Source organism: Polistes fuscatus, unplaced genomic scaffold, assembly GCF_010416935.1.
Source record: "Polistes fuscatus isolate 324 unplaced genomic scaffold, CU_Pfus_HIC Scaffold10, whole genome shotgun sequence".
NCBI lineage: Eukaryota > Metazoa > Arthropoda > Insecta > Hymenoptera > Vespidae > Polistes > Polistes fuscatus.
The window spans coordinates 3,924,927-3,947,794 of NW_025112998.1; the positions used below are offsets into that span (position 1 = coordinate 3,924,927).

Here is a 22,868-nt window from a genome sequence, read left to right on the forward strand (position 1 = left end):
AAAATATGTATCTAACTAGTTTTTCTCGTCAACCTTTTTTTTTCTTACTATTTTTCTTTTTTCTTTTTTTCTTTCTCGTTTTCGTTTTCAAAGCCAATCTCGAAAAGAGATTTTAACGTTACGAATTGAATATCGGAGTTTATTCGCGAAGAGTAGATATATGCAACGAAATTCCATATTCGCGGCGAATGCATTTTAACAAATTGGAGAATGGTTTTCCCAACGTTTCGTTGGGTTCATAAGAATGTTAACGATGCGCGATCGATGAATGTAATATTCACCTAGGACGAGAGATAGAATGAATGATTGATCGTTCTCTTGTGTGTTATCTCGGGTCCTTCTACCCATGTTTCTACATTTCATCCACACATCCGTACTCATTTATGGTGAGTACCGTAAGGTCCGTATGTGAGTGTTTCTACCCACACATTAACGAATGCGGTCAACGTAAATCGTAGTTGGCATTTAGAACGCGGCTAACACGGTTTAAGTTTAACTGCGACCTCCTGGTTTAGCCGTTGAACATTTTCGGCATGGAAATTGGATGCACTAGCCGTAACCTGACATTTCTCCACATGCTACTTATATGCATATACCTATCCTAAATATGTACATACACATATATTTATGTATACGGGTTTATATATGCTGAATCAACCTGTTACAGTTGAAGTTGATATATTTCTTTTTTTCTTTTTTCTATAATTTATTTGCTTCGAAGGATGCTTACAAATGTGGTTATTAATTTTTCTTTTTTATACGAATCTATAATATCATGATTCGAATATTAATTAAATTCGTGACAAAAGTCATTTCTCGTATATATTATTTCGCATTTATTCTACTTGTGTACGCAAATCGGTATTTTTTATTTGGTTTTGTTTTTGATTTTCTTTTTATTTTTCACGACCAGTATTGCAACTCGTTTGTCTTAACCCTAGGTCCGTTATATTTTTCCAATTTTTATCTTTTTTCATCGTTCCTTCGTTCTCGATATTTTTTTGTTCTTTTTTTTTGTTTTCTTATATTTTCCTTTGCGTTTAGTTGCTGTTGCAATTGCAACGCTGCAGCGGTTCGCATGCAATTGGAAATACTGGACGAACTGATAATAACTTGCGTTGCACGAATCTTCTTAGTTTTGGTACAATTTGATATTTACTTTTTCTTGCAGTACCTTTTACCCCCGCCATCTTCCCCCCTGCATCCCCATCCGGGAAAGCTGATTTTAATGTTTTCGTAAAACGTATCCTTACGTAACAAACTTTTAGATACTATCTTGCTATGCCCACACACACACACACAGACAGACATAATATGACTATTATTATTCTTAAAAAATTTGTAATTCACGAAAAAAAGCTTCTCTTGCATTTTTACACAACCCGTTTTCGTGTTATTTTAATTGCGCTTTTCCATATTATTTCTTTTCTTTTCTTTTCTTTTCTTTTCAATGAAAGATGGAAATTAAAAACGACGTAACTAATTAAAGTAAAAAACGAGCTCGTTGTTTACACCAGAGACCTAACAAAAAATACACATTTATACATTTCGTTTTACTAACGAAATAAATTTCTTTTTTCTCATATCGTAACTTTTCTTTGACTTCAAAATTTTACGCGTGGTCCAGCTTACGAAATATTTATAAATCAATGCGATTGAATTAAACGGAATATGCAATCCAGTTGGATATTTTATTTTCTTTTGTTTCACCAGAACTAGAGATCAATGCCGATAAATAAATATTTTCGTTTCGGGATATATATGTGTGTGTGTGTATGTGTGTTGTTGGAAATGTTGGTTGGAAAACCGCGAAATTTGCATTAGATTTGTGTTATTTCTCTATAGGAGAACGAGAAAACGTTCTGAACGTGTTGGTAAAATATATAGAGATGGATATCTCTTCGGTAAGTTCGTAAATCCTGTTCGTGATTTTCGATTAATAAAAGAAAAAAAAATAAAATAAAAGGAAAAACAATATGATAATGAGAAAGAAATAAAAGTAGAGAATAAATATGCGTGCTTTTTGTTTTGTTTATAATTAGTATTCATCGTCATTTACATAGGCAAACATATCGAGTAAAAAGTAACGCGTTTAATGTATGGTCGATGAAAGAAAGAAGGAAAAATAAAGACGGAATAAATGTGAACAGAGAGAGAGATAGAAAGATAGAAAGATAGAAAGAGAGAGAGAGAGAGACAGACAAACAGAGTGAAAACAAACAAGTAATATTGCGTAGTAGTAATATTTTACTTTATAAATGTTGCTCGTAACGACTAGTCTCGAAGAAATGACAAAGGTCAAACGAAATAATTTATAAACATCGTTTGACAATTGTACGCGAGACTTCTAATCGAACGGACGTGAATAGAACGAGTGAACAGTTTTGCGTACACGTAAGTAATTATTATTAAAAGAATATAAAATAATCATTTTATTTCCGATGCTATCGTTATATTCTACTGACACGCGTTAACGTTCGTTACGTTCGTTGAACGTTAACCGTATAGTTTCTCTACCGAGATAACAAAATGGTGATAGAAAATAAGGTGGAAGTAAGGGAGGAGGGTGGTGAGGGTTGGGGGGGAAATAGAGGAAGTACATCCATCTTATCCTGTCGATACTTCTCCATACCAAATGAATTCACGACGTAGAACTGTAAATTCTTTAACCTTCTTACCTACTCGATAAATCTTTCTTCCTTTAGTATAGTTTCTTAAAATCCTCTTTCCTTATCTTTTTTTTTTTTTATATACTTTTACTTTTTCTATCATTATTTCACATATTTCCAGATTTTTTTTAAGTGGGAAAGATTTTGAAAAAAAAGAAAAAAAAGAAAGAAAAACACTCATATATTTATATAAACTCTATGGGTTATATTAATTATTATTAATGAATGCTAATTAAGTAATTACGTAATTACTTTAGCTTTAAAAAGGTCAAGAGTTTACTTCTTCAATATATATTTTGTTTATTTAAATATTCAAATAGGATACATTTTTAATATATACACGTTTATGTAAATTCTATACGTTATATTAATTAATATTAATGATTGCTGACAAAATAATTACGTAATTATCCTAGTTTTTACAAGATCAAGAATTTATATAATATTTGAACGATTCAAATAATTATGACAAATCTGCAAATTTATCATTTTCCATCAAAGATAAAAATGATTTATCCCTTCATTTTAAATTAAGTCTTATGGATTGAGACGTACCATCTAACTCTTTGTACTTTCAATTAAGATGAAACCTAAAAAAAGAAAAATATTTTGCTAAAGAATATAAAAGAAGATTAATATCATTTGTCATTTCCCTTTCTTTTCTTTTTTTTAACCAATCATTCAACCAGTTCCTTTTAATTAATAATTCCGAGAGGATTGTTACACCACCTTGATGTTCGAAAAAATAGGTATACAAATAAATATTTTTTTTGACGCAAACATTATATTAATATATATATAATATATAAAATAATTTTTATTTTACATATGTACATAATAGTTTTACGAATAATTTGAAATAGTAACGAATGAGAAAGACAAAAAAATTACCAAAAAAAATGACGTATAATGTAAATAACAGTTAAGTTCTTTTTGTTGTTTGTTGTTTTTTTTCGTCATTCGTCATAATATCTTCATTAAATTTCTTGTAATATTCTGTTAAAGATTAAATTGAGATCGTAATAGAAGTGAAAGTCTTCTTCAACCCAATTACCAAAGTAACTAACAAAGTAAAGTTCGAAAACAGTGTGGGATACTAAAGATTCAATTTCTTCGTTGCACGAGGATGGTTATCTGTTGGCAAAAGGCTAGAAAGTCGTCTACCGAGGTCGGTTGCTTTACTGCAAAGTACTGGATGTGTTGCCAGATGGCTGCAACTTTTCTTGGCACGTCCTGCACTGCACTGCACTGCACTGCACTGCACGGCACTGCACGGCAATGCGCGGGCATTAGTTGTTGGGATTTCCCTCGAGCCGTTTTCATTGACGTTTCCTTTTTCTTTTTCCAACCCCCTTTAATCCCTCCTCCTCCTCCTCTTCCTCTTCCCCTTCCTATTTTTTTCGTCTGCTTTCCTTTTCTCTTTTTTTTTACGAGATCGTTAAACTTCATTCATTTGCATAAAATTATACAACCGTAATTCGTAATTCGTAAAATTCGTCGTTTGACGCGCAACGTGAAAATCTTGTCTTCGTTGGTCGTAATTGAAAAATATTCCTTATCTCTGCCGTGAAATTTGAGGTAAGAAGAGGAAAAGATATTTTATGGTGAGAAAGTGAGATGCTAGAGATTTTTTCGGGACTGGATTTTTATCGGTACATCGAGAAAGTATAATATGAAAATGAAATTTGTGATTTTGATCGGATGTAAAGTGCTGTGAGAAATAATGGGGAGAGCGGGGGAGGCAAAGGGTGAGCGGGGTCGTGAGTTTGGGGATCGTAAATTGGTATTTCGAAGCAATTGAAATTTCGAGATGGTACTTAATACTGTTACTTTACTAGCCGAGAGAAAAGAAACGAAGGTATATTGATGAAAAGTAAGCCCTTCTTCTACTTCCACCTTCTCCCTACGGTTTAGCAACCTTTCGACAAAATTGAACGACGTCGTATCCATCGGTGGATATATATTTATGAACCTAATTCTTTTCTTGAGATGAGAAAACTGCGGGGGAAAGATAAATCGATCTGGCACCTTAAGACCATGAAGTAGCGATTTTCGAATAAATTTTCTTAAAGTAGATCCCGAATGTTCAAAAATAGATCTTGGATGATCTAGTTCCTGAAACGTTATTTTAGAATTAAATTCAATAACACACAAAAGAAATTTCATATTCGAAGATATTCCTATTTCTATAAAAAAAATATTTTTAATTTAATTCTATTCGTATTTGGTATTTATTTTCTTTCTTTTTTTTTATTTGTGTTAAAATTCTACTGTAAAAAACAATTGAAAATTTCCTGTTTTTCATTTAAATAATAAATTAAATTGATATGCACATGTATGTGTGTGTAAAAATAGCAACGACAACTTTTAAACATTACATTTAAACTTTTTCTATTATTCATTTTCTTATATGTGTTTATTTTTTTAATAATCGAATAAATTAATATATATGTATAAATAAAAAAAAAAACTTATTATTGATTGTATTTTAAAACTACGTAGATACGTAACGAAAAAAAAATTGTAAAATGTTTTTTTATTGAGAAAATTTGTAATAAACCGTAAAATAGGTACAAATTGAGAAGAAAAATATTTGAAAGGATGATCTCGCGGATCGAAGATTGATAGTTGGTAGGTGATAAGAAAAAGATCTCTTTAAAGCGCGCGAAACATTTGTCGAGAAAATTTAGTTTATCTTTTCTTTTCTTTTCTTTTCTCTTCAAAGTTGAGAAAGTGAACGAAGACGAATTGCAGGACAAAGAATTCCACAATCACGAAGAGTTGGATTCCCATCGCGTCGTTTCCTTGACTTCGTTTCCTCTCCGGAAACTCGTCGTGTGTTTCTTTCTCTCACTCTCTCTCTCTCTCTTTCTTTCTTTCGTTTTCTTTCATTAAAAAAAAAAGTAAAGTGGAAGAGAACTTAACAAACTTGTGAAAGATCGTGGCAAAAGGTGTTAATTCGAGTTGACTACTTTTACCAGGAAATAAAAAAAGAAACAAATAAACGGAAAAGGATTTATTGATTAATATTTTGCTATAAAAAAAAGAAGAAAAATATTCGAGAGGGGCGGGGGTGGGGGTGGGAGCTGGTGGAGTGGAAATCAATCTAGATATTTCTTTTAACGAATATTAACTTTTAATTTATCACGGAATACTATTTCTATGTATATATCTCATTGTCAGTTATATTTCTTTAATTTCAAATAAAATCTAATCTTCGTTTTGTTACCTCTCGATTTATCATTCGATAAGAGATAAAATTAAAATCCGATATTACGTTTCTTTCTTTTTTTTAATTCTTTTTTCTGTTTTATTCGAATTATTGAATACATATCCGGTTTAATTTGGCTCGCTTTTAGACATTTTCTGGGACAAATGGAAATAATAATAAACTATAATATCTACTTAAGTCGGGATGGTAATATCCCCTCCGACTTACTTTTGAATTATAAATTGAACGAAAAAAAAAAAGAAATCAAAAAAAGATGCCGTCTTCTTCTCCTTCTCCTCCTCCTTCGCTCATCCGAAGTTTCTTTCCATTACTTTTAGTGGGAACTATTAAAAATTCCGGATTAGTTTTCTCGGTGGATCGTAGGAATGAAAAGGAAGTAATAAGCGGTAATCACGCTATGAAATGTAACGCGAGGAATGATATCGACCACGACGGTTACGTGCACTTTTTCCAATTTCGCTAGTCCAATCTCGAATGCAAAGTAGCCCGAATTCGGTGATTTGAAGTAACGAGTATTTGCCGAAGACGATACGTGTTCCTTTTCCTTGACTAGTAAGAGAGAGAGAGAGAGAGAGAGAAATAAAAATTGGAACGAGAGAAAATCAGACGTAGAAATAGTCGCGATATAGAAACGAACTAAAGAGAAATGAAAACAAAAAATAACAATAATAATAATAATAATAGTAAGAATAATAATAATAAAATGAAAAAGATAAAGATAAAGATAAAGAGAAAAGTAGTAGTATTAGTAGTAGTAGTAGTAGTAGCAGAAGTAGTAGAAGTAGTAGAGTAGCTAGGTGAAATTCCTAGAGGAGGATTATAGTGACTCGCGAAACTATAGTTGTATTTAACGGCTCAAGCATGCACAATAGGAGGATAACCGACGACGACGACAAAGACGACGACGACGACGACGATGACGATACTAAACGAGAGAAAAAGAAAGAGAGAGCGTTTACTGTCGACAATTTTGTGGAAAACAGTTCCTTTTAATACTTCCGGCAGATCGTAACGTCGGATGTTTACGCGTTCTTACGAAACTATCCGTGTAACAAAGTCGAAACTGGAACGAATAAGAATCTTCTATCGATTCTATGTCATTTGACACATTTTTTTTTCTTCAATTTTATTATCTATACGAAATTTCATAAAAATGAAGTAAAATAAAAACAAATAATATATATATATATATAATATTACAATTAATTAACACTTCGTGTACACTTGTTACGTGGTCAATTTAACAATATAATATATTATTATATTATATTAATATTATATATTAATTAATATATTATGTATTCCGAGAATTGTATAAATGAAATAAAAACAAATAATATATATATATAATATTATAATTAATTAACACTTCGTGTACACTTGTTACGGTCAATTTAAAAATATAATATATTATTATATTATATTAATATTTTATATTAATTAATATATTATGTATTCCGAGAATTGTATAAATAAAATAAAAACAAATATTATATATATAATATTACAATTAACTAACACTTCGTGTACACTTGTTACGGTCAATTTAAAAATATAATATAATATATTATTATATTATATATCAATATTTTTTATATTAATTAATATATTATATATTCCGAGAATTGTATAGAATTATTGCTAAGATTGGACAATGTATATTTTAAATACGTTTTTAAAATTTTTTTTGTATACAAATTGTAGAATTTTTACATATTACAGGAAGTTTTATTGTTTCGACGATAATCTTAACGAAAAAAAAGAATATTATTTTAAATGTAAATTGAAAATATTAGTAAACGAAAGAATACTAATAATTTTCTTTCTAATACGTACAATTTTCTTTTTTTATCGTTATAATTTCAATGATATACGTTTAATAATAATTGAAAATATTAAAACGACATTTTAAGATATATTTCTCTCCTTTTCATTCATTTTCTATCTCGGTAGGAACGATTTTCTGAAAACGACGAAATGAAATCGAGTTTCTTTATCGTGAAATGCGGTCTAAGAGGGGAAAGGGAAAAAAAATAGGTGGAGAAAGACAGTTGAAAAACACTTCTTTCATGAGAAATCCATCGCCTTGAGCTGTCTACCAAGAAGAGGATGGTTCCATGACAGAAGAATTTCTGAAAATAGATTTGAATGGCCGATTTTTCATTCCTTCTTCCGTCATATTCCTTTTTTTTCCTTTCCTTTCTCATTTTAACTCGAAAACGTAATAGAATAAAATTTCTCTCTGGATTCTGTCTCGAGATTATTCCTGTCAGATCTCGTGTAATAATAATACTAATAATAATAATAATAATATAAAATTTGTAATTATTCTATTTAATTAACATTCTATTTTTTTTTTTTTTATTTTCTTGCTTTATTTTATGTAACCGTGCTACGGAAAATGATATATTTTTTCATTCAGAATAAAAATTTTACGCATAGTTATTTTTGCATAAATTGTTATACGTATATAGTTATGAAAAATTTGAAATGCGTGTACGTATTATATATGACGATGAATAGATAAACATTTTGATATTTTAGCTTACGGTCAGCCGGATGAACTACGTCGAATAGGATTAAGAAAGAGCTAAATCCTCCTCTCGCGTTTTCTCTACAAATTTCGTGCTTCAAAGCGTAAAGGATTTAACTCGGCTTCTACGGAATATAGAGATTCAATCATATAGATAGAATCGGATATGCGTGTGTCCGGTGCACGTGCAAATTACAAGATGATAATATTTTATGAGATCCGCTATTAAGATCTTTTAATATTTCACGTTTATGAACGAGAAAGGATTGAATTAGTATGCACGAATTTCTAAGGGTTTTTGAACATTTTTTCGCGAAAAATAATACATAATAATTCGTTAGGAGAGTACGAAAGGTTTTGTTCGTTTTGTGGTTTTTCTTTTCTCTCCTTTAATCGTTTATTTTAATTTTACTTAATTTAATTTCTTTCTTTTCTTTTCTTTTCTTTTTTTTCCCCCTTCTTTTTATAATTCTTAATTAAATTTTTTATCATTATTATTTTTCTTCTCTTATCAAAATTATATTAATATTTATGTTCAATCTTTTTACTTTGATAAGCATGGTCGGTCGTCGGGATTTATCCAATTTGAAATTTTTCATAAAATAACACATAATTCTTGAATAAAGAAAAGAACGTATTTTCTTTTTCCCCCTTTCCTCTTTAATTTTACTTTTATTTCATTTCTTTCTTTCTTTTTACCAATTGCCAATTAAATTTTATTTATTTTAAGTATCTTCAAATAATTGTGTTTAAATATTTTTAGTATTTATGATGTTGTCGATGTTAGAATACACCGAACAATTTAATTATTAATATAACATCTGTCGATCGTAATGTGTAAATTATTAATATCTTATTCAAATTATACATCTATGAAATTAATATGGAACCATTCATAATTAAATCCATAAAATATACATATAGATATATATCTACGAAATTAATATTAAACTAATGAGAAGGGAGACAGATATCGCAAGATATGCAAAGTTTATCTAACATTTTCTATTTAAATAGAATTTCGTCGCAATTATTACGATTATATCTTGCATTTGTTTGTTTTTAAATTACGTTTTTTAGATCATTTTCAAACAAATAGAAAATAATTTTACCAATTACGACGATTACGTTGATAGATATTATCACGCGTGTTTAATATTGCAAATTTTTTGTTTATTTTGTTAGAAATTTGACCTACTGTCCAAATGTCGAAGAGTTTAAAGATTATTATTCAAAACCAACAAACATACGTGAAACATATTAAACTCAATTTGTTCATTTTCTAGATAGAAACGGACATACACACGTATATAAATGTTAAAAAGAAAGAGATAGGAGAGAATAACAACTCGCGATGCGATAATAACGCGTTAATGCTGGTGATTAATGTGTTTGTTAAACTGCATATATATATATATAGAAACTAGGTGACGCATAAGGGTACATATACTCGTATGTATATATCCAATGTATTCACATATGTATACATATACAGATAATATACTCATATACGAAATGTATAGGATGTCTCATTTGATTATGATCATTTTGAAATTGTTATTTCTTAAAGATAATTAAAAAAATATCTAATAATTAAAACCATTATCTATTCATTAACAAAAATTAATAAACGAATATAAAAATGTTCTCGAATTATCTCGAAGAATTTTTAAATCAAATCACAAATTACCGCTTATCTAATTAAATGGGACACACCATAGATAATTTATACAAGAAACACCAAATTCTCGTTATAATCCCATATACATATACATAGAAAGTACATTTCGTATCTACCCACTCGCACACATCTATACACACATACCCATACACATACACACACGTATGTTTAACTTCGTTCAATAATCGCACGATCGAACGACTTTCCGTCTCTCAACAGCATCCAACTTTTCCATTTGTGGCTCGAAGATTTATCGAACATAGAATTCATGGGAGCTTTGTAAGTGCGTTGAAATGCATTCAAAATGCGGTATCGATAAATGCGACTCGTTCGATGCATTCTCAAATTCATATGAATGATATTATTATTATTCATCGGCGGGACGATGACGAATGAAAGAAAATGATAATCAAAATTATTTTCCCCGCTCGAAATGGTGTACATTGTATTTCTATATTATTTATTAAATGTAGTTTACAATTTTAATATCGCAGATAGAAATTCGATGAACGTACAAACAAAAATCAATTCACGTTGTAACGTTGGATCGATATTTTTAACTCGTACACCTTTTTTCTTCATTCTTCTATTTATTTTTTTTATTTTTTTTTTATTCATTTTCTGCTTTACAATTTGTCCGTGAACATTAGGTAAAATTTTCTTTATTTTTAAATAACACACACTTAGATGGTAATTAACTATCTTAAGGGTTTTTATTTTCTTTTACAATTTGTATGTACATAAAAATCAGTCGAGTGTTATATTTTTTAGTCTTTTTTCGTTTATAAAGAAGAAAAATAATATTTTTTGTTGGGGGTGGGGGGAGTGGCAGCAGATCATGGATGGGTAAATAATTCTTTTGAGAGATTAAGAGGGAGTTCCTTTATTTTTTCGTGTCACGGTCAGCATATCCTATCCGAAAAACTACATTTCTACTTACCGTGGATCACGATAAGAACATAAGGTTCTTCTTGGTCGTGCAGATAACGACTCTATATATGTGTGTGTGTGTGCAATAAGAGAAAGAGAAGGAAATGTAAGAAAAGAAGAGGTCGATGAAAAGCAAGCATGGAACGATAAACGGCATGTCGAGCGTGTGTGTTGTCCTTCTTTTGCGTTTCTTTTCGTTATCCTTTACCATTCTTTTGCCAAAAGAGGAGAAGAACATCGAAGAAAGACGTTTTTCCGATCTAACAATATTTCCTACATTTTCCTACCAGACGTTGTTTTCTTATACTTCTTATTCTTATTCTTATTCTTATTCTTCTTCCTGTAAATACAATGCAAACATACAAAACAAATATTTTATTCCATCTAATTTCGGCAAACTTTAATATAAAAACACACACACACACATAAAACACACGCACAAACAAAGTATTTACCGACCGTTAATAATATGTAATTGAATTTATTTATTGTTAATTGAAAAAGATTTTCGTTTAAAAATAGAAAAATCAAATATTATTCAGCGTTACGTCTTGTGATAATAAAATGAAATAAAATAACGTTCGATCTCTGTTTTTGATCAAACCGTGAGACCTTTATCAGAGACCAATTTTAAAAAATACGATTACGATGATGAGTAATAAGATCGGGATATTTAATTTAACAAGATGAGAATAAGAGAGAATAATTCGGGTAAGAAATTTTGTTCGTAATTTTGACGCGTGCGAAACAATTAATTAGAATTCATTTACGCTTCTTAACGATGTAACATTGCCTCGATGAAAGTTCGTATTTAACGTATGAACGAATAATATTCAATTAAAATATCCTAAGGATGAAGTAGATTATATTTCATTTCGAACTATACGCTCACTTTTGTTCATTTTTATTTAATAGTTTCATTATCATTCATTAAATTCACGTAAAGAGTTACTAATTAGTGTAAGATTTCACACGTGAACAAAACGTAAAAGTATCCTAATTAATCCTAAGTATTCTAACTAATAATAGTTTTCTTTTTTTTTCTCCTGACCTATTCCATGTACCTCCTCCCCACCTCACTTTTTACTACGTCTATTCGTTTGCAAGATAAAAATTATTTTTTAACGAACACGGAATTGGAGTTCCTTATTGGATGAGAATATTAATTCGTTAAACAAGACTGATTAATATAGAAAATTGTAGAAAAAATTATTTAGAATTTTCATGAAACCTCACGTGACGGATGATTCTAAGAATTTTAACGAGAGTATGTTTATTAATAGTAGAAGTGAAAAGTTTTCATATAGTTTATGTCCCTAAGGATATTAAGGGTGCACATATTGTGCCAGGAAATTCGTTAGCGTGTTCAGAAGAAAACGGTGACGGAAAGACGAGGGGTTTGGTAAAGATCGTAAAATAGGTTTTGGGTCTCAATAAATGAGCTTTCCTCGTGTGACACAAACTTAACTTTCATCGAGTAAAATATCAAATATAACAAGACGACTAAAAATAGAAGAAAAAAAGAAAATGTTGGCGTAGAGTAGCTTTATTTTATGCATATATATATTAATTTGTTTATTAATAAGAAAAATTATATTTTGTATGAATTTATTATATGATAACGTCTCTTATCTTCTTTTTTTTTTTAGTTTCCATTTTACGGGTATGAGTTACTTATTTTTCCATGTTAACACCTTTTTACATTTATCCAATATTTTTATCATCTTTTTTGCAATCAACGGCACACGGCTTTTTTTTTTGTCTATTATTTTTTCGAACGGTTCACCCATCCATGTTATTAACCGGGCTTATGGTTGCTTCACTTTAATGATCTGACGGGATTTAGTTTTTCTTTTTTTTTTTTGTCCAAGGTGGTTAAGCCGTTTATTCGCGAATTTGCTATACGAAATTAATTCGTTTATTTAAATTTATACGAATTAAATCGTGCAAATGAATTTAAATGCATTTTAAATTTATATTAATTTAAATTATACAAAATGAATTCGTGCATGTATTTACATTTCTACGCAACATTTAATCAACAAAACTGAAATAAGTGTATTTAGATTTTCTAACAGTTGTTGGTAATGGTTGGTTAGTAGATAATTTCTTGTAATCCAACGAATTATGAGATACGTAATTGTGCTTGAACTTTTTTATCGTTTAGAGATCCAACAGGTTTTTACATAACTTCAGTTGAATTATGGAATATATGTAATAGTAAATACTAATAATGAAACAAAAAACAATTCACTGTATTTTCTTCTAATAAGCGAGAACGAACTGTAAATTACAATAGAAGAAACACAATCGAAATATTTTCAATAAAATATAATTACTATCATTTATCATCCTTAATTATTCAATATGAAATTGATCGATGGGATGTGTGTTAAAGGTATAATACGCACACGCATACACAAAATTCGCATTTGCATCGATTTTATTTTCCTATTTTTTGTTCTTTTTTTTTTCATTTTAGAGGAAAACACAAATGGCGCGTCATTTTGCACAAAGGACAAAAAAAAGGTAGAGGGAGAATTTAGCAAGGAAATTTTCACAGTGACAGATAAATTGCGGTGACGAATGGCCGTCTGTCAATAGGAAGCTGCGCTTACGTTCAAATCGATCGGCATTGTTGCGTCCTGATTTGTGTCGAGCAAACAATACCTCTTTTTTTTTTGCCTTTTTTCCCTCCCTTTTTACCCCTACCTATTCGTAAACGTACAACAGTCTTTCAGTATTTCCTAAATCGATGCTTTTAGAGTTGAATCAATTCGTGGCTTCGATTTGGTCACCCGAAATCAATCGATTTGATTCATCCAACGAGAATACTCTTTCCTTTCATTAAATCGCCAAAGTATTTATTTTTTCTTTTTTTCTTTTTGTTAACAAATTAAAATGTTATTAATTCATCGATAAAATATTATTATTATTTTCTATATATTTTGTTGTTATTGTTATTGTTGATAAAATATATCTAAATTACGAATTGAAAATGTCAATGAGTATGAACTTGACATAATCTTGAATACTGGGACGTTTATTGTCTTACATTAGTAATCAACGTTTAATGACCGATCTATCTCTCTCCCCGAGTGCATTTCGCTGTCGCTGCAATACGAGAGGCTTACGCAAGATGCAATTATCCTACGATGATTCCGTATCTTCCTACGACAGGTATTATTGCATGCGTCACGTTTGCCTACTCCTTTTCGAAAATTAGTGTTTTGCGTTTAAAAATATTCCACTTTCATATTCCTATCATTATTTCTAACTATAACAATTATAATAATTATAATAATTATAATAATAGTAATAATACGCGAATTTGGAACGAGGACACTACTTGTTTTTTTCTTTTCTTTAACTGAAACAAACAGAAAATTTCTAAAAGATAAATAATTCATTAACAGATTAATAATTAAGTCCTTTTTAGTTTCGATTAGAGTTGACGTAATTTCAAATAGGGTTCGAGAAAACGGGTATACAAATAAATATAACAAGGATATTTATTAAATTCAAAATAAAATTACGAAATGAACGAGATGTTAGAAGATATTAAAGATAAATGTATTTTAATATTTTTTATTGACATATAATCATAGTAATAAAGATTTTTGAAAAAGAAAATAAAACTTAATGCAACGATGTATCTTTGTTTTTATACTAAAAAAGCTTGAAAATTGCATCGAATAAATGCATTACGAATAAATTAACTTATTCGTATATTGGAATGATGAAAAGAAACAAATTGATGATCGATAAATAATGAAATTCAATATATACCATCAACTTGGTTAAAGTTTTTCCGATAATAAATCGTTTGTGAAACTGGTTCGGTTAATGGAGGATTCTAGTTCAAGAGTATTAGAAGGCCAAATACTCTTGGAAGCTGCCGACGAGCGTGTTGTTAACGAGGAAAGCCCGATTTCGGTGAAAACCGTAATGCCGTAGGTAGTTCTAGTTGGCTACTATTTAGCGGTTTATCATTCATTTGCTTGAACGAGTTCAAACTAAATTCATGTATATGTTTGGTCCAGCTTGTCATTAGTACTACACGAACGAAACCCTTCCTCTTCAATTGTCCCTACGAGACGTTTAGAATTTATTTTCTTTCTCATTTTTCCCTTTTTCCCTTTTTTCGTTTTTACTCCTTTTTTGAAGTTATACTTCTTTTGGCGCGTTGGGGAAAATGTAATGGGGAGTGATTTTGTTCCGAGCGTCTGGAAAAACGACACCATGAAGTTTGTCGGTATTTACGACGCGCGGCAAAGCGATTTCAAGTATACGGCATGAAGTTGTCTTCTCTTCTTCTTCCCCCCTTTTTTTCTCAAGCGGGTCACCCATCCAAATACTAATCGTACTCAGCGCTGCTTTACTTAAATGATCGAAGCGAGAACTAATGCTGTAACCGCGCCATGGCTGTTGACGCGTCAAGTAATTCGATATATCTCTCTTATATTTAGTGTGGACTGATATCTATATTTTGATATTTTCTTTTTCTTTTTTTTATTCTTTCTTATGTATATATATAATAATAATTATTATTTTTTTTTGTAAGTTATTTCTTTTCTTTGAAGTTTTTTTTTGAAGTTATTTTTGAGGTTATTGAGGTTATGTTCGTTTTGGTACGGCAAAGAAGTATAACTTCTTACGTGCGTACATAAGTACACACACCAGTTTTTTTTTTTTTGTTTCTTTTCGTTTCTTTCAAAACGAACATTTAAATGCCGGAAACTAATTCCTTTCTATCTACCTCTCTTCTCTTCCACGTACATTTCGATAGCATTCAATTATCGAACTTGTATCGAACGAGATCAAATAGTTTTAACGTAAACCCCTTCGTTCAACCAAGCATGAACTATTAGAGAGCGGAGAAACAGGTTCATTACTAACCAACGAATGTTGCTTCGATCGTTTTAGAAACTTTATAATAAACTTTTCATTTAGAATTTTTTTTTTTAATTCCAAACTATAAATAATATCCTGCTGTTAATCGTTCTTCTTTTTTCTTTCTTCTTCTTCTTCTTCAATTTTATAATCAATAAAATTCATATATGTAAAGAGATAAATAATTAAATTTTTTTATAAAATATATGTTATGCGTATAATCTAAAGAAAAACAAATTAGAACGAATGAAAAAAGTATTCATTTTATATTATTTTCCATTTAATAAATAGTATAAGAAGTTAGATTGTACGAGAAGACGTATGTATGTATGTATGTAGGTGTTTGTACTACTACTACTACACACGTATTTCAATTTTGCATTAACGAACGACTTCTCGTCAACCGCGAGGCACGTCGTGGATTCTTCAATTTGATGATTTGCATCAGCTAACCGCAATATGATTTTGACCGACGTTTTGCCAACATTTCAATATTTCAATATTCATGAGACACGAGAAAATCGTCCTTTATCTTATTATTTGTCTTCTTCTTCTTTGTTTTTCTTTTTCTAATTTTTTTTTTCATTTAACAATCCGCCAGCAATATCACCAGTAGTATCTTTCAAATATTTATGGGCCATTATTATAAATAAAGTTATTTTTATCTGAGATTTCTAATCTATCCTAGTTTTTCTTCTATCACCTACATTTTATTCACTTATACACTTATACCGGGTGTTCAAATAAAACGAAACAAATATTTCAAACGAAACTAATATAATTTAATCCCATGTAAATTAATTTCGTTGTACTCGTACACATAAATGATCTATAAAATATCAATTCCAGTTTTCTTTTACAAATGTAATAATATATTTATCTATATAACATCCAATCACGCGAACATTTATTGTTACACATTTTTCGTTCGTTTAAGTGAAAAATAAAATATTATAATATAAAAAAAAGAACGTAATAAAATAATAAATAAAGTTAATACACGTGACACGAGATTAACAAGTTTCTCTTTCTCATTTTAAAGATCAAATTAATTGTATTCAACATATTTGTTTATTATTATTTATATTTATATTATTATTATTTTTATAGTTTATTATTATTAACATGTCGTGAAAAATATTAATAAAAGTAATAATACCAATAGAATCATTTTTGAAAGACTATTTTTAAGTAACACGCCCGGTATATAAAAAATACATTATTCCATTTTAATCTAGTGTATAGTTCTCTTTCCTAGGGATGAAAATTTGATCTCGTTGAAGAGTACTGGATGTGTTGTATCGATTTCAATACATCATACGGATCCTGTATATTTCACTTGGCCTCTTTAAAAGCAACGAAGTCTTTGCATTCTATAGAACTGATCATAGATATGCATCTGTACCTAGTCGAACGTAATCGACTCTCTTATTTTCCCTCTCTCTTTCTCTCTCTTTCTCTCTCTCGTTCTTAGTAGACCATTACGCTAATCGATCGATTCCTCGAGAGAAATGCTCCGCAGGTGGTACTTCTAATTCAATGACATTAGAACCGTATAGATATCGATTTGCACGCTAACGGAAGTCCCCTCTTTAATACTATTTTCCTTTTATACTAATTACTTATTATCTCTTTCCCTATTTCTCCCTTATCTTCCCTTCCCTTCCCTTCCTTTCCTTTCCTTTCCTTTCCTTTCTCTTACTCCTCATTCCTTCTCTTTTTACTTCTTTGTTTTAATCATATATCGATATCACGTAGGATATTTTTGTTGAAAATCAAATCTGTGTCTTCGTTGTATCGTGTAGCATTGTGGTGTAAGCGTTATTAAAATCCCATTCTAATCCTTTTCGTATCGTGCTAAAAGATTTCTATTTTTTTTATTTTTTATTTTGGTTTTGTTTCTTGTACACAATCGATTAGCAGTTTGCTTGCGCGTGCATATAAAATTTTGTTGGAAAACCTTGCCATTACGTTAATTAACAAGATTTTATCTTCCTCTTTCTTTCATTTCTTGTTCTTTTTTTTTTTTTTTTTATTATTTTTTTCTCTTTCTTTTTCTCTTCTATTGACTCTCGTTCTCTCACATTGATGAGATTACACCGAATGATATTCCTACTGTTATCTATATATTTGTATGAATAATATCGATGAAATTATTGCACCAGATCGATGTTTCAATTATGATAATTAATATTTTCAATTAATGGTAGGGATAGATATCGATACGATGACGTGGAATCTGAGCTTTCAGTACTCGCTCGTTTGGTATCAGTCGTATTTCAGGAACTGGATTAATCGCTGCTTTTGATATATTTGCATTTCAATTAATCATATTACCGTTACGTTTCTGCTCTTGCCTTTTTTCTTTTCTCTTTTTTTTTTTTTTTAATCGTTGAAGAACGTTTTATAATCATTACCCGTTAAATAAATATTAAATAAAAAGTTCAATTTATTTTCTTTTTATCCCTTCTATCCTCGTATCTGTAATTACCGAATTTTTTCATACGACGAAAGTTTCGATTAAAAAAAAAAGAAATTTACTTTTATTGAAAGAGTTTAACAAAAATGATTATATTTGCTTTTCTTTCTTTCTTTCTTTCTTTTTAAATCGAAAGAAAAAGAATCGGAAGCAACGATATTATCTTCTATTTAATTAATTCGCATAAAAGGGATCATTTTAATGTAGTAGGTAATAATGAAAGAATATGCAATATCGCAGAATCGTATTATTTTTTTCTCTCTCTCTCTCTCCTTCTTTCATATATATATGTATATACCGAATATTATTCAGATTTTTCAACGATTTCATTTCGAGGACGAGGACGAAAACGGCTTTAATTTCCTTTTCCATCGTGTTCTTAAGAAAAGGAAAATATTTTTATTAGCTTCGTAGTTTTTTTGTTGAAAGCTCCAAACGTTTATTTCGCATCAACGTTTCTTCTAGCGTGCAGCAGAGCTTTATGTCTCCGTGTAACGTCATTTAGTCCAAACGATTAAATTTAAATTCCGAGCTTTTCTATTTCACTTTCATCTCATTCTCTCCCTCTCTCTCTCTCTTTCTCTCTTTTTCATTCTTTCACTATTTCTTTCTTCTTCAGTCTCTTCTCCTTTCTTTACACCAACCATTTGCTGCTCTTCAGACATCTCTTTGTAACGCGAGAACAGGAAAGACTCGTAGAATTGACACAGACTGGCTGCTTCTGCTTCTGCTGCTGCTTCGAGCAGTTCAATTTCGTTTCAGCCTGTGCCTTTTTCCATTTTAGCCGAAGGCTAAAACGTGTAGTCTCCTCGAGCCGATTCATTTCCAAAGTACATCTCTCTTGTCGACCGATTCTTAAAAAAGAAAAAAAAACACACACACGCACACAAATCTTACTCTCCTTTTAAGTATTTTCTTTTCCTTGACCTTTTATTTTTTCTTTTAACGTAACACAGAATTATATTATAATTGAAAATATTTTTCTTATCGTTGAATCGTCGAATGTAATCGAATCAATTCGTTAACTAAAAAAACACACATCCCCCTTTATTATTAATTATATTATATTATAATTGAAAATATTTTTCTTATTGTTGAATTGTCGAATGTAATCGAATCAATTCGTTAACTAACAAAACACACATCCCCCTTTTCAAACGATTAAACAAATTTCATTTCTGAACGTTATTATTTTTATTACTCACGTTTATGTACGATTGGTGAAATTATTTTGTCTTCTAAGAAACAAAGTTGCAAATTTTGAAATCTCATTTTATCGATAAATTATCCGTAATAACTGAGAACATTTTACTTTGACTACGATTTTTTGACTTTACAATCTTCTTTCTCTCTCTCTATCTTTCTCTTTCTTTCTTTTATTCTTTTGCAGTAAGTTAAGACGCGTCCTTTTACTATGCATATTCGTTTCTTTGAAGGGGGGTTTCCTCGTTTTAAACGTCAAAGGAACTCTTTGCCTTCGGTAGAATCCTTTGCGCGTTTCACTTTACCTTCCTTATTCGTTCTACTACCCACACACTGACACACGTACACTTACGTACAAACACATATATATATACACACACTTTTCTTACTTAAAAGAAATAATTTGGAAAAGTCGAAAGGATCTTCATTCCAGCTTACATTAATCCTCTTCCATCGAAGTTCTTCCTTTCGCTGACTGAGCTTCAATTTTTTAACTTCGATCATATTTCATCTTTCATCGCTTCTCCTTCTTTTTTTTCTTTTACTTTTATACGAAAGAATTTCATTTTATGTCGAAAGAAAAAAGAAATAAAGTAAAATCTAATGAAGTAGGAAAAAAGTAAATTAAAAAAAAAAAAACTGGTGTGTGTACTTATGTACGCACGTAAGAAGTTATACTTCTTTGCCGTACCAAAACGAACATAACCTCAATAACCTCAAAAATAACTTCAAAAATAACTTAACAAAAAAGAAAAATTTATTATTATTATTATTATTATTTAAAAAAAAAAGGAAAGAAACATATTTTCAATCGATCGATATATTATATATATTAGAAAGAATAATAAAATATCATAATATATGCCATGGTACAGTGATAGTATTAGTTCCCGCTCGATCATTTAAGTAAAGCAGCGCTGAGTACGATTAATACTTGGATGGGTGACCCGTTTGAGAAAAAAAGGGGAAGAAGAAAGAAGACAACTTCATGCAGTATACTTGAAATCGCTTTGCCGCGCGTCGTAAATACCGACAAACTTCATGGTGTCGTTCGGAAAAAAATCACTCCCATCACATTTTCCCAACGCGCCAAAAGAAGTATAACTTCAATAAGAAAGAAAATATATTCTTCGTCCTGTTTAATGTTAAACGAGATAAATGGGCATTTTCATTTGAAGTATGCCAAAAACAGTTTCCCCCCCACCCTCCCCCTTCGTATCGCCAATTACTTCAGTCGATTCGTACTCTAAAAAATGATTCCTCGTTATTCTTTAACGACTTAGAACGTACGTGCCAATGCAATTTATCCGAAAGTGGATAGATGAAACTGTTGCCGAGCAGCAGCAGCAGCAGCAGCTACCATCACCACCATCATCACGATTGTTAATAAATGAAAATCTCTTTGTTGCCGATCATGCGAAAGTATTTCATAGTCGACGTTTTTCCGGTTACGAAGTTAGATTCAAAAGAGTTAGAAAACAGAGAGATGCGGAAAATATTGGAAGGTTAAAGCGTACCCTCTTTGATGTATGGGTGTTCATGTATATGTATGCATATGTGTGTGTTATGTGTGTGGAGAGAAAAAAGAGAGTTAGATGACAAAGTGAATAAAAGAGAAAGAAGATGAGAGTTAGAGAGAGAAAATGAAGCAACGGTAAATCACCGGCCAGATAGGAAAATTGATAAAAGCTGCAAAATGTCTTTGACCAAAAAATAAAAACAAATAGCAAAAAAAAAATAAAAAGAAAATAAAAAGAAAATTAATGATCGAATAAAGCTAGGGATTAAAGATACTGGTTTCTTTCATCGACCAGTCGTGTGACTCAAATTGTCAAAGAAAAGATTTTCTGAATTTTCTATAAAAGAACGATACGAATGTGTTGATGTTTCAGCAAATGAGATCAAATTCTTTGCGATGCAAAGAATAATTGAATATTTCGTTTTTTATTCCCCTCTCTCTCTTTAATTAAGAAGAAAAGTAACCACGAAATATCATTTCGTTTTCGCGTTTTTTTCTATCTTAATTGAATTTTTCGTACGCGTAAAATGTTATTTCTTACCTTTTTATTATCACAAAGCACTTTGGTACTTTGTTTGTTGAAATATCTTTATCTTTCTCTTTTTTTCTCTCGTTTTCTCTCTCTCTTTTTCTCTCGTGATAGATGGAGTTGTCAGTGAAAATTTAATAAAAAAAAAAAGGTATAAAAAAAGAACGTAGTTACTTTCGAAACTCTTAAGTCCTTGGCTTCTTAAAATAACTTTTAAAGGTTGTGGGGGGAGGAACACGTGGTGTGGGATAGAACGTGACCATCACTAAACCAGTTTTAGGATTAATCCTAGGGGGACTGTATAGTTCGTCCGTAAACGTAAGAATATTTAAAATCTTTTTCCGTGCTATATCTGCTACTAGGCGGAGGAGGAAAAGAAAATGAATAAAAAAATAAAAAAGAAAAAAACAGAAAAGAAGAAGAAAAAGATAACATAAACCTCGTTGAAGGGGAAAAGTTGAAGTAAAATGAATATACAACAAAAAAATAAAATAAAATAAAAAAGTAAAAAAAGAAAGAGAATTGACAAAAGGGAGGAACGAGAATAAATTGCGAATCGATTGGATTGGAAGTATCGAAAGAGTTTAAGGAAAAATAAAGAAAACAAACAAAACAAACAAACAAAAGAAAAAAGAGATAGATAAAAGAAAGGACAAGAAGAAGAAGAAGAAGAAGAAGAAGAAGGTGATAAAATGAAAAATCGATGCACGAATTTGAAGGGATTTTTCTTGATCGATATCGATCCAAAGATGATCAAGCAAGATTTCTCTTCTCCGAGCCTGTCTTTACGAGGTTTATCTTATTTATCTTCTAGTGATTTCTCTGTCGCTTTGAAATCAAATTACGAATAGACACAGATCGGATTGACGGGGGAAAAAAAAGGAAGTGGAAGGGCAGAAAAGCAGAGAGAATAATTTGGTAGATATTTGATCCCGATGAAGACAGCCCAGCTATTATGAAGAGTATGAATAAAAATAAAACCTAAATAGAAGATAAAATCAAATCTATAGATACAATAGATACGATAGTAATGAAAATGGGTATTGCAATTATGTTTTTCTTACGTTTTTTAATTCTAATCCAAATTAGATTTCATAAAATTCTCTTTAATCACTCGAACAAACCTTTTTCTATTTGACTTTGTTTAGTTTCTCGTTTTTTTATTGCCAATTTGATTGAATCTAAACGATCGTGTCTTTT

The 22,868-nt window shown here is 30.3% G+C and overlaps 1 protein-coding gene across 1 annotated transcript in view; it reads left to right on the top strand.

The window, feature by feature from the left end:
• Nucleotides 1-22,868, top strand: part of LOC122526100 (E3 ubiquitin-protein ligase MYLIP) — a 152,637-nt gene that overhangs the window by 66,460 nt on the left and 63,309 nt on the right. The window lies entirely within an intron of this gene.